The 12,785-nt window shown below is 45.0% G+C and overlaps 1 protein-coding gene across 2 annotated transcripts in view; it reads right to left on the reverse strand.

Moving 5' to 3' along the window:
- LOC134345137 (mediator of RNA polymerase II transcription subunit 12-like protein) overlaps positions 1 to 12,785 on the reverse strand; it is a 709,294-nt gene that overhangs the window by 325,995 nt on the left and 370,514 nt on the right. The window lies entirely within an intron of this gene.

Consider the following 12,785-nt stretch of genomic DNA (forward strand, 5'->3'; position numbering starts at 1 on the left):
TTTTCCATTTCTTGATGATTGACAACTGCACTCCAAGGGATATTCAGTGACTTAGAAATTTTCTTGTATCCATCTCCAGACTTGTGTTTTTCAATAACCTATTCGCAGAGTTGCTTGGAGTATTCTTATGTCTTCATGGTGTAGTTTTTCCCAGGATACTGACTCACCAGCGGTTAGACCCTCCAGATAGAGGTGTACTTTTACTGCAATCAATTGTCTGTACTGTGCTCTATTGTTCTTTGTCCTACTCTTTATTATATGTCTCTTAAATTTATCCCCTCGCACCTTAATTGCTATCTTCTCGTATTAGACATCATGACCCTGCTGCCCACTCTATCTATATACCTCATAATCTTATAAAACTGTAACAGGTTTCCTTCCAGCCTCCACCACTCCAGAAAAGAAAATAAATCAAGTTTATCCACCCTCTTCTAATTCAGGTAGCACCCTGTTAAGTTCCTTCTGCATCCTCTTCAAATCCTCCATATCCTTCCCATAACTGAATGCAATATTCCATATGCAGCCTAGCCAGTTTTTTAGAGCTAGAACATAACTGCTTGACGCTTGAACTCCATGTCTTGACTAATAAAGTCCAGCATGCAATACGCCTTTTTATTAAAACACCCATATAACCATATAATAATTATAGCACGGAAACAGGCCATCTCGGCCTTTCTAGTCCGTGCCGAATGCTTACTCTCACCTAGTCCCACCAACCTGCACTCAGCCCATAACCCTCCATTCCTTTCCTGTTCATATAGCTATCCAATTTTACTTTAAATGGCAATATCGAGCCTGCCTCTACCACTTCTCCTGGAAGCTCCTTCCACACAGCTACCACTCTCTGAGTAAAGAAGTTCCCCCTTGTGTTACCCCAAAACTTTTGCCCCCTAACTCTCAACTCATGTCCTCTTGTTTGCATCTCCCCTACTCTCAATGGAAAAAGCCTATCCACGTCAACTCTATCTATCCCCCTGATAATTTTAAATATCTCTATCAAGTCAACCTTCTACGCTCCAAAAAATAAAGACCCAACTTGTTCAACCTTTCTCTGTAACTTAGGTGCTGAAACCCAGGTGACATTCTATTAAATCTTCTCTGTACTCTCTCTATTTTTTTGACATCTTTCCTATAATTCGGTGACCAGAATTGTACACAATACTCCATATTTGGCCATACCAATGCCTTGTACAATTTTAACATTACATCCCAACTCCTATACTCAATGCTCTGATTTATAAAGGCCAGCGTACCAAAAGCTTTCTTCACCACCCTATCCACATGAGATTCCACCTTCGGGAAACTATGCACCATTATTCCTAAATCCCTCTGTTCTACTGCATTCTTCAATGCCCTACCATTTACCATGTATGTCCTATTTTGATTAGTCCTACCAAAATGTAGCACCTCACACTTATCAGTATTAAACTCCATTTGCCATCTTTCAGCACACTGTTCTAACTGGCCTAAATCTCTCTGCAAGATTTGAAAGCCTACTTCATTATCCACAACACCACCTATCTTAGTATCATCTGCATACTTACTAATCCAATTTACCACCCCATCATCTAGAGCATTAATGTATATGACAAACAACATTGGACCCAGTACAGATCCCTGAGGCACACCACAAGTCACCGGTCTCCAACTTGACAAACAGTTATCCACCACTACTGTCTAGCGTCTCCCATCCAGCCACTGTTGAATCCATTTTACTATTTCAATATTAATACCTAACGATTGAACATTCCTAACTAACCTTCTGTGTGGAACGTTGTCAAAGGCCTTACTAAAGTCCATATAGACAACATCCACTGCTTTACCCTCGTCAACTTTCCTAGTAACCTCTTCAAAAAATTCAGTAAGATTTGTCAAACATGACCTTCCACGCACAAATCCATGTTGACTGTTCCTAATCAGAACCTGTCTATCCAGATAATTATATATACCATCTCAAAGAACACTTTCCTTTAATTTACCCACTACTGACGTCAAACTTACAGGCCGATTATTGCTAGGTTTACTCTTGGAACCCTTTTTAAACAATGGAACAACATGAGCAATACGCCAATCCTCCAGCACCATCCCCATTTCTAATGACATTTGAAATATTTCTGTCAGAGCCCCTGCTATTTCTACACTCCCTCAAGGTCCTAGGGAATATCCTGTCAGGACCCGGAGACTTAGCCATTTTTATATTCCTTAAAAGTGCCAGTACTTCCTCTTCTTTAATCATCATAGTTTCCATAACTTCCCTACCTGTTTCCCTTAAATTACACAATTCAATATCCTTCTCCTTAGTGAATACAGAAGAAAAGAAATTGTTCAAAATCTCCCCCATCTCTTTTGGTTCCACACATAGCTGTACACTCTGATTTTCTAAGGGACCAATTTTATCCCTCACTATCCTTTTGCTATTAATATAACTGTAGAAACTTACTTGCCAAAGCAACCTTGTATCTTCTTTTAGCTTTTCTAATTTCTTTCTCAAGATTCTTTTTATATTCTTTATATTTCTCGAGCACCTCATTTACTCCATGCTACCTATACTTATTATAGATATCTCTCTTTTTCCGAGCCAAGTTTCCAATATCCCTTGCAAACCATGGCTCTCTCAAACTTTTAACCTTTCCTTTCAACCTAACAGGGACATAAAGATTCTGTACCCTCAACATTTCACCTCTAAATGACCTCTATTACACCCTTTCCATAAAACAATTTGTCCTAATCCACTCCTTTCGAATCCTTTTGCATCTCCTCAAAGTTAGCCTTCCTCCAATCAAAAATCTCAACCCTGGGTCCAGACGTATCCTTCTCCATAATTATATTGAAACTAATGGCATTGTGATCACTGGATCCGAAGTGCTCCCCAACACAAACCTCCGTCACCTGACCTATCTCATTCCCTAACAGGAGATCCAACACTGCCCCTTCTCTAGTTGGTACCTCTATGTATTGCTGCAAAAAATTATCCTGCACACATTTTACAAATTCCAAACCATCCAGTCCTTTTACAGTATGGGCTTCCCAGTGTATGTGTGAAAAATTGAAATCTCCCACAATCACAACCTTGTGCTTACTACAAATATCTGCTATCTCCTTACAAATTTGCTCCTCCAATTCTCGCTCCCCATTAGGTGGTCTATAATACACCCCTATAAGTGTTACTACACCTTTCCCATTCCTCAATTCTACCCAAATAGCCTCCCTAGACGAGCCCTCTAATCTATCATGCCAAAGCACCGCTGTAATATTTTCTCTGACAAGCAATGCAACTCCTCCCCCTCTTGTCCCTCCGATTCTATCACACCTGAAGCAACGAAATCCAGGAATATTTAGTTGCCAATCACACCCCTCCTGCAACCATGTTTCACTAATAGCTACAACATCATACTTCCAGGTATCAATCCATGCTCTGAGCTCATCCACCTTTCTTACAATGCTCCTAGCATTAAAATAAATGCATTTAAGAAATTTTCCACCTCTTACTCTCTGTTTATCACTGACGGTGCAAACAACTTTACTATCTCCTTTTTCTTCCTTCTCCCCTACATCTGTTCCTACACTCTGGTTCCCCTCCCCCCTTGTATCTAGTTTAAATTCACTGGAGCCTCTCTAACAAACCTACCTGCAAGAATATTTGTCCCCCTCCAGTTCAGATGTAAACTATCCCGCCGGAACAGGTCCCACCTTCCCTGGAAAATTGCCCAATTATCTATAAGTCTGAAGATCAACTTGTGCAGCCCTTTCAGGGAGCGCTGGACTTAGGACCCCAATATCCCTCTGTGAACATTGCTGTTCAGCTTTGAACTTGAACGTCAAGAGACAGCGTGGTAGCGTCATGTTTAGCATAATTGCGTTACAGCACTGGCAGCCACTGATGGGACTTTGATTCCTACCGCCCTCTGTTAGGAGTTGATACATTCTCCCCGAGACTGCGTTGGTTTCCTCCCATATTCCAAGGAAATCTGATCAGGGTTACGGAGTTGTGGACATGCTATATTGGAGCCAGGGGTGTGTCAATACTTGCGGGCTGCCCATAACCCTAACACAAACAACGCATTTCACTGCAGGTTTCACTGTCCATGTAGTAAATAAAAGCTAATCGTAAAAACATTAATGTTAATCTCATCTGAAAATGGAACTGATGCAATAGGATCATTACGAATGTAACACGACCATCTTGAATGTCAGCAAAGAAATAGCCAAACCTCAAAGTATAAGTTTAACCACACTTCCTCTTCTTCTCCCAAGTACAGACCTTACAAAATTCTGAGATGCAAACTTATGGTATAACATTGTTGCATTATGAGTGCTTAAGAAAATATCTGCAAGGTAGAGTTTTAAGACCATAACATTGGAGAAACCCCACGTGCAACCTTCGTTTCAGATTAATGATTGTGAAAACATGCTGTTTGCAATAAAGGAAGTTTTTTTTTTACTGAAGAAATTAAGATTGCGCTGATGCAATTTATTAGATCAAATCAGTCCGAGAAAATAGAAACATGATTTCTCAATTTATAAACGTTTTACTGAAGGTTTCTACATAAATTAAAGGTAGAAGTAATTCCTTTTTGGTTTTGAAAACAAATGCAATTCGAGATCTCTCTCCCCCCCAAAAAGAGATGAGAACCGGACTACACAACTTCTGTTAAAGTTAATGGCTAACATCAACCAGTGTAGATTCACAGCACTGAAACATAATTAACCTCACTGACTTGCAAACACTTTAGCAAGAAGATGGTGAATTTGTGGAAGTCATTGCTACAGATGGCTGCAGAATGCATTGAGGGGGAAGGTCTAAGAAAAAGGACTGGTAGGCTGGGTAACAGCTTCTTCCCCCAGGTGGTTAGACTTCTGAAAACCCTGCCACCATCCAGTACACATTTTTTATGACAGCGCCAGTAGCAGTATACTGTTGTATATTTAACTATATGTTATATATGACCTTTTTGTCAACTTGTACATCACAAGAATATTTTTATTATCTATTAATACTATTGTGTTAATATTACTTTATGCATTGTATGTGATATATGTACTGTGTTTACACCTTGGTCCCAGAGGAATATTGTTTTGTTGTATACATGTGTACGGTTGATTGACCATAAACTTGAAGAAGAACATGATAACTAAAGAAGGGTTCCTGATTAGTAAGGACATTAATAAGGGAAGAAGGCAGGAGAATGGGTTTGCCAGTGATAATAAATCAGTCATGATGGAATAGCAGAGCAGACACGATGGGCTGAATGGCCTAATTCTGCCCCAATGTCTATAGGTCTTAAATGAATAAATCATCCAAAACTGAAGAGAGTACATACAAGTTTAGAAAACTGTAAACCCCCACTTTACAACTGGCTGGAGTACATGAACAAATAAAAGCTTTGACTTTTAACAGTATTGACAGATGTTGGTAAGGTAAACAAATGTACAAACGTTTGTACTTTGCTTTCTGGTTTATGCAAAGTAATAGCTGCTATTGGTTATTTTTTTCCAAACAACCTCAGAGCCCAAAACTGTTTTCTCTTAATCTTGCAAACAGCACTTGAACAAGTCGCAATAAAATTCCTAATTGTGTCATTCACCACTACTTAGAGCTGATTCTCTGACCTACAGACTCACATTTAATGACCCTTTATAACTCAGGTTCTCAGTATTATTTTTTTTTCAGTTTCACTGCTAATGTAATGGCCTCTCTATAATGTTTCACTGCTAAAGTAATGGTTTCTCTGTAGCAGCAATGTTTGGGTTATGACAGGAGATAATGGGGCTTTGGAATGAGTGCTATCCAATGAGAGGCATGTTGTTTTTTCTTGTGGGTCTGGGAGCAGGGATTTTGCGGTCTTTTGTCGGGGAGAGATGAAGAGAGAAGAGAGAGTTGGAAGGCTGTCAGACAGAGTGGACTTGGAGTGAAGGTCCGAGGATTGGCTACGCTTGGAGGAGGTCAACGAGGAACAAATGAACAGAACCATGAGCTCCAATGTTGCGCATTAGACTGTTTTATGAGACTGGGCCCTTTTCTTTTTTTGTTTCTTTACTAACCATATAGTCAAATTAAGAATTATAAAGCTCAATCGTTTAATCGCATATTGTGTACTGTTTGTTATTTCGTGGTACTGATTTGTAACAGGGGAACACATCATGCAGCATCCACTCAGACAAGATTTTGTAAGTTTGGCTGGGCTGGGGGCTGTCTTCCCCTAGATTACGCCGCTAGCCAAACCAAGGGTTACAATTGTGGGGGCTCGTCTGGGATTGATTTTGTTGCATGCTGTGTGATTACCATGAGAATTGAAGCAGTGGGGTAGATATTCGTAGCCCAGAGGAATTGTTAATTCACCTGTTAAGTACTGTTAAAGTTGTGATTGCGGGGCAGAGGTTTGATAAAATGGTGAGTGCAGCTCTCGTTTTAATGCAGACCAGCATTGATGTAGAGGTAGCTGGGGACAGAGATTTCAAAAACAGGGTGCTATCGTTTCTGAGGAGTGAGGGAAACAAGTAGTCCCCTAAGGGGATGAACAATGCGGAGGGCTGCTGACAGCAGGTGTCACACGAGAAGGAGAGTGAGCCCCCGGGTACCTAAGCAGAGAGAGTCATTGGGAAATCTTAGCGAAGACATATTGAAGGAATGGCCTGGTACCTCTGGAGGAACATGTTCCTAGCAATATACCAAGGAACCCCAAAAGCGAAAGGCCCTATTCCTGAAGGCTTAGTGTGTCACTACACGTAGAGGGTATTTATGCTAAAGTCATACTCAACACCAGGTCACGGGTCACGTTGTTGTACCATTCCTTTTACAACCGGTATCTGAAGCATTTACCATTGACACTATTCAGGGCATTGGAGATCTGAGGGCTTAGTGCTAGTGATTATTCATACGATGGTTATTTGTCAATAAAGTTGGAGTTCTCGGAGGCCGATGTGGGAGTGTCTGAGGTCCTTGATACATTACTGCTGGTTTGTCTGGGCCCCATTGAGAAGGGCGGCATTTCAGTTCTGGTGGGGACCAACATCCCTCTTGGGAGGAAGCTCATGGGGGCCTACAAGGAGAAGGCTGGTGAAAGCTTTCTGGGAACATTGTCCATGCACCTGACGTTTCAAGCTGTTTTTGAGTAGGTGTGTGGCTGCACTGGGCCAGATACCGAATTTAGACAAAGGACTCTGCGGTTCACCCAGTCGAAGCCAATGGAAGTAGCGCGAGTGATGGGGACCCCCAAGTTTCCTGGAGTGCCTGAGGGTGAGGGCCTCTTAGCGGATGCTCCGGAAGACCATGAGGGGGAGTCAGGATTTCCTGCTGGGGTACTGGTGAGGCCGGAATTGCAGAAGCCCTCGGTTGTACAGGCGAACAGGATGTCAGTGATTGTCAGGAACACTACGAAGAGGGAGGTCACCTTCATGCGGGGGATGCCCCTGGCGCATCTGTTCCCAGTGACAGTAACGTCTAGTGTCCCTGTGAGACAAGCCGGGGAGATACTATTGGGAAAAGGGGGAAAGCTGACCGCTGAATCATTCGAATTCGGGGACTCCCAGGTTCCTGCGGGTTGGAAAAGGAGGCTGGTAGAGAAGATGTTGAAACTGGAAGGTGTTTGATGTCAGTTGTTTCACGAGCATTCGTCATACTATCCGGGTGACCGAGGACACCCCATTTAGAGAGTGGTCGTAGAGACTGGCCCCTGCAGGGGTTGAAGACGTTTGGCAGCATTTGTGTAAGTTGAGGGAAGCTGGAATCATTACTGAGTCCCAAAGCCCTTATGCGTCCCCAGTAGTAGTGGCCCAAACGAAGAATGGGAAGGTGCGATGTGTGTGGACTATAGGACTCTGATCAGGTGCACCGTCCCTGATCAGTATACGGTCCCGAGGGTCGAAGATGCGCTGGCCTGTCTGAGTGTTGCGAAGTGGACTTGAGAAATGGATATTCCCAGATCTCCATAAATGAGGCCAACAAAGAGAAGATGGCTTTCATATATCCCCTGGGATTTTTCCAGTTCGAAAGGATGCCCCGGGGCATATTGGTAGCCCCTACAACCTTCCAGCAGGTCATGGAGAAGACTTGCTTGAAGTATTGGTGTACGTGGATGACCTCATCGTGTTTGGATCCACCTTGGAAGAACATGAAGCGAGGCTGCTGAAGGTCGCCTGAAAACTGAAGAGTTAAAGCTTTCACTAGACAAATGCCAGTTCTGCCAAACGTCTGTTAGCTACGTTGGGCACATAGTCTCACGGATGGAGTAGCTATAGATCCGGCTAAGATAGAGGCAGTGACCACTTGGCTAAGACCCCAGACTGTGAGCGCTCTGCGCTCGTTCCTTAGGTTCTGTGGTTACTATCGGAGGTTTGCAAAAGGCTACATGAAAGTGAGTCACCCGTTGAATCAGTTTCTGTGCAGTTATCCTCCCTTGGGGAGGGAAGGGAGGGGGAGAAAAGGACAGGAGGGTGGAGAGTAACTTAGCCCATCAGAGCCCTTTGGACCGGGGTGGGATGCAAAAATGTGAGGAGGCTTTTCAGTCGCTGACCCAGGCGCCAGTGCTGGCTTTAGCAGACCCCCGATTGCCATTTGTACTGCACATGGATGCCAGTCAAGACGGCTTGAGAGGTGTCATATATCAGGATCAGGACACTGGGTTGAGACCTGTTGCATTTGTCAGCCGGAGTCTGTCGTCCTCCAAGAATAACAATCCCACGCACAAGTTGGAATTTCTGGGGTTGGAATGGGCAGTGGTGGATAAGCTGAGTGACTACCTTTTACAGGGCCAAGTTTAAGGTGAGAACGGACAATAACCCCCTAACTTATATCCTGACCCCAGCGAAACTGGATGCCACAGGCCATCGGTGGTTGGCGGCGTTGCCTGCCTATGATTTCAGCCTGAAGTACCGAACGGGAAGCAGGGACATTGATGCTGATGGTTTGTCCTGACGTGCGCACGAAGGACTAGACGGGGACAAAGAGCAGGAGAGTATTCATGTCCCAGGGTGAATGCCATGTGTTAGTTTGCCATCACTGTGACGGCAGAGGGAAAGGAGGGGCAGGATCGAGTGGAGGATCAATTGGGAGCTTCTGATGACGCCATCCCCCAAGTTTACTGCAACCTGACTGTTCTGAAGACAAATCAGCTGCCGGAATCGAGTTCAGGGGAAGTGGCAGCTGCTCAGTGAGATGACCTGGGCATCGGTACCATTTGGTCAGCGGTCGAAAAGGGAGACATGGCTCAGGCGGAGAAGATGAAACACATGGTGGTGCCTCCATTACTGAGAGAATGATCTGGTTGGAGTTGCGGAACCAGATCCTATTCCAGGTCATGTCACCCCTGGACCAACCCCAGCGTTCCCAGCTGGTTCTGTTGGAGAAGTATCGGAGGACTGCGTTCAAGTCACTCCATGACGGTTCTGGACATTTGGGGGTTGAAAAGACCTATCAATTGCTCAGAGACCGGTTTTACTGGCCCCAAATGAAGTCGGAGGTCAAAGAGTACTGCAAATCATGCATTCAATGCATACGGCAGAAGACGCTGCCTACACAGCTAGCTCCCTTGTCCCACTTGCAGCACCTGGTGTGTATGGATTTCCTGTCGATAGAACCTGATGCCAGCAACATGGTAAATGTCTTAGTCATCACAGACCACTACACCAGATCTACGCAGGCTTTCCCTACCAAGGACCAGAGGGCATCCACGGTGGCCAAAGTGTTATGGGAGAAGTATCTCATTTATTATGGCCTTCCCAGGCGGATACATAGTGATCAGGGACGGGATTTCAAGAGCAGACTCATCCGTGAGTTACTGGGCATGCTTGGAGTCGAGAAGTCAAGGGCCACACCCTATCACCCATAGGGTGATCCCCAGCCCGAGAGCTTTAATTGGACCTTGCTAGACATGCTTGGGAGCTTGGAGATCTGCAAGAAGAGCAGGTGGAGTCAACATATTGGACATCTGGTCCACAGTTACAACTGTACCTGAAATGAAGCTACCGGGTACTTGCCATGCTATCTGATGTTTGGGCGCAAGGAGAGGTTGCCCATTGCCCTTTGTTTTGGGACTGACGAGGGTGACTTACCACTGAAGACTTATCTGAAGTATGTGTCTGAGAGAGCTGAAAAGGGTTTATGAATTAGCTGGGGCTGTGCCTGCCAAGCAGAATCAGGGAAATAAGAGGAGGTGTGATCAAAAGGTGAGGTTCTCCCAACTCCTACCGGGAGACCAGGTCCTCATAAGGCATTTGGGGCTACCTGGGAAACACAAGTTGGCGGACCACTGGGTGGCTAAGCCTTATGTGTTGGAAAGTCAAATGCCAAACCTACCAGTTTTCCGGGTGAAACCAGAGGATGGGAATGGGTCTGTCAAGATTCTCCAACGGAACCGCCTACTGCCCCTGGGACAAGAAGTGCAGTAGGCCCAGAGCCTGACTTGGAGCCTACACCTAGTAAGAGGACTCTGCGGGGCCACTGACTTGGAGCCTACACCTAGTAAGAGGACTCTGCGGGGCCACTGCAAGGCCAACAGCAGGCGAAGTTAAACCGGCCACCACCCCTAAGAGGGATACCGATTCAGAGCATGAGGACCTGGATGTGTGGTACATATGACGCCTTTTGCTAACTCCCCATTGATTGAAGAGGAGACTTCCAGCCCTTCTCCCACTGAGACAGGTGAAGGGGGGGGGGGGGGGGGCGGCATCTGTGGACAGCCTAGGTTGCAGCGGGACTCTGCAAGGGAGGAAGCGGGGCTTGACCACAGGTCAGAGGCTCCAAGTAGCAGGTGGGCACAAGCGATAGACTAGGGGAGTCCTCGCCATGGACACCGGATGTATCTCCAGTAGTGTCTGAACCTGAAGAGTTAGGTGAGGGGGTGTGGAGGTCTCAGAAAATTAGGAGAGCATCGGATAGGCTGGCCTACGTAGCACTGGAGGAACAGAGTGTGACCCCCGCCACTGTTTTGAGGAGCTATGTCACTGCCTTTTACACCTGGATTGGACTTTGTGTTTTGCAGGAACGGTTGGCGAATTATCTCAACGTCATGAGGACATGACTAGATTTGGTTGCGGGGGGAGAGTGTAACGCACTGTAAAGTTTCATTGCTAATGTAATGGGCTCTCTGTAATGTTTTGCTGCTAAGGTAATGGCTTCTCTGTAGCAGCAATGTTTGGGTCATCACTAGAGATAACGGGACTTTGGAGTGTGGGCTAGCCAATGAAAGGCATGTTCCTTCTTGTGGGTCTGAGAGCAGGAATTTCACGGTCTTTTGTCGGGGAGAGATGAAAAGAGAAGGCGCAAATGGAGAGGGTTGGCTATGCCAGAGTGGATCGACGAGGAACAAATGGATGGAACTGTGAGCTCCAACATTGCGCATTAGACTGTTTCATGAGAATGTTGTTCAAACCAAACATCAGAATGGGGAAAGAATGTGATCTAAGCGACTTTGACCTTGAAATTGTTATTAGTGCCAGAGAGGATGGTTGAAATGTTTCAGAAACCGCTGATTTAACACGGACCCGGCTCTTCTGGATTATTTATTTATTTCTGTGTGTAGCACGGACCGGGCTCTTGTGGATTATTTATCTCTTTCTGTATATAGCGTGGACCGGGCTCTTCTGGAATATTTATCAATTTCTGTGTGTAGCATAGACCAGGGTCTTCTGGATTATTTATCTATTTCTGTATCTAGACCGGACCGGGCTCTTCTGGATTATTTGTGTATTTCTGTGTGTAGCGTGGACCGGGCTCTTCTGGATTATTTATCTATTTCTCTGTGTGGCGTGGACCGGGGTCTTCTGGATTATTTATCTATTTCTCTGTGTGGCACGGACCGGGGTCTTCTGGATTATTTATCTATTTCTCTGTGTGGCGTGGACCGGGGTCTTCTGGATTATTTATCTATTTCTCTGTGTGGCACGGACCGGGCTCTTGTGGATTATTTATCTCTTTCTGTATATAGCGTGGACCGGGCTCTTCTGGAATATTTGTGTATTTCTGTGTGTAGCATGGACCAGGCTCTACTGGATTATTTTTCTGTTTCTCTGTGTAGCGCAGTCCAGGCTCTTCTGGATTACTTATGTATTTCTGTATGTAGCACGGACCGGGCTCTTCGGGATTATTTATCTATTTCTGTGTGTAGCGCGGACCGGGCTCTCTGGATTATTTATCTATTTCTGTGTGTAGCGCGGAGCGGGCTCTTCGGGATTATTTATCTATTTCTGTGTATAGCGCGGACCGGGCTCTCTGGCACAATGGGCTGCACCGCAAGGCAACCCCCCTATTTAACTCCACCCTAATCACAGACCAATTCACCTACTATCCCATAAGTCATTGGAATGTGGAGGAAACACATGCAATCACAGTGAGAATACACAAACACCTTACAGACCGTACCAGCATTAGTTTACGAGTCCCCAGAGGCCAGGAAAGTTGTGATAACAACATGCATCTTTCTTCCCCACTACAAAACAGCCTGCACCATGATCTACCGATGGTGGTGGGCACACCCCAATCCATCACAGGCAAAGCACTCCTCACCATTCAGCACATGTACAAGAAGCACTACCCCAAGAAAGCAGCATCCATTATCAAGGCCATGCTCCCTTCTCACTACTATCATTGGGTGGAAGGTACGAGGCTTAGTTCCCACACCACCAAGTTCAGGATCTGTTTCCCTTCCACCAACAGGTTCCTGAACCAGCGTGGTTAACTTCACTCACCTCTACTCTTAACCAATTCCACAACCTATGGACTCACTTTCAAGGACTTCACAAGTTTGTTTGTTTATTTATTTATTGCACAATTTGTCTTCTTTTACGCA

This window comes from Mobula hypostoma, chromosome 4 (assembly GCF_963921235.1).
Source record: "Mobula hypostoma chromosome 4, sMobHyp1.1, whole genome shotgun sequence".
Classification (NCBI taxonomy): Eukaryota; Metazoa; Chordata; class Chondrichthyes; order Myliobatiformes; family Myliobatidae; genus Mobula; species Mobula hypostoma.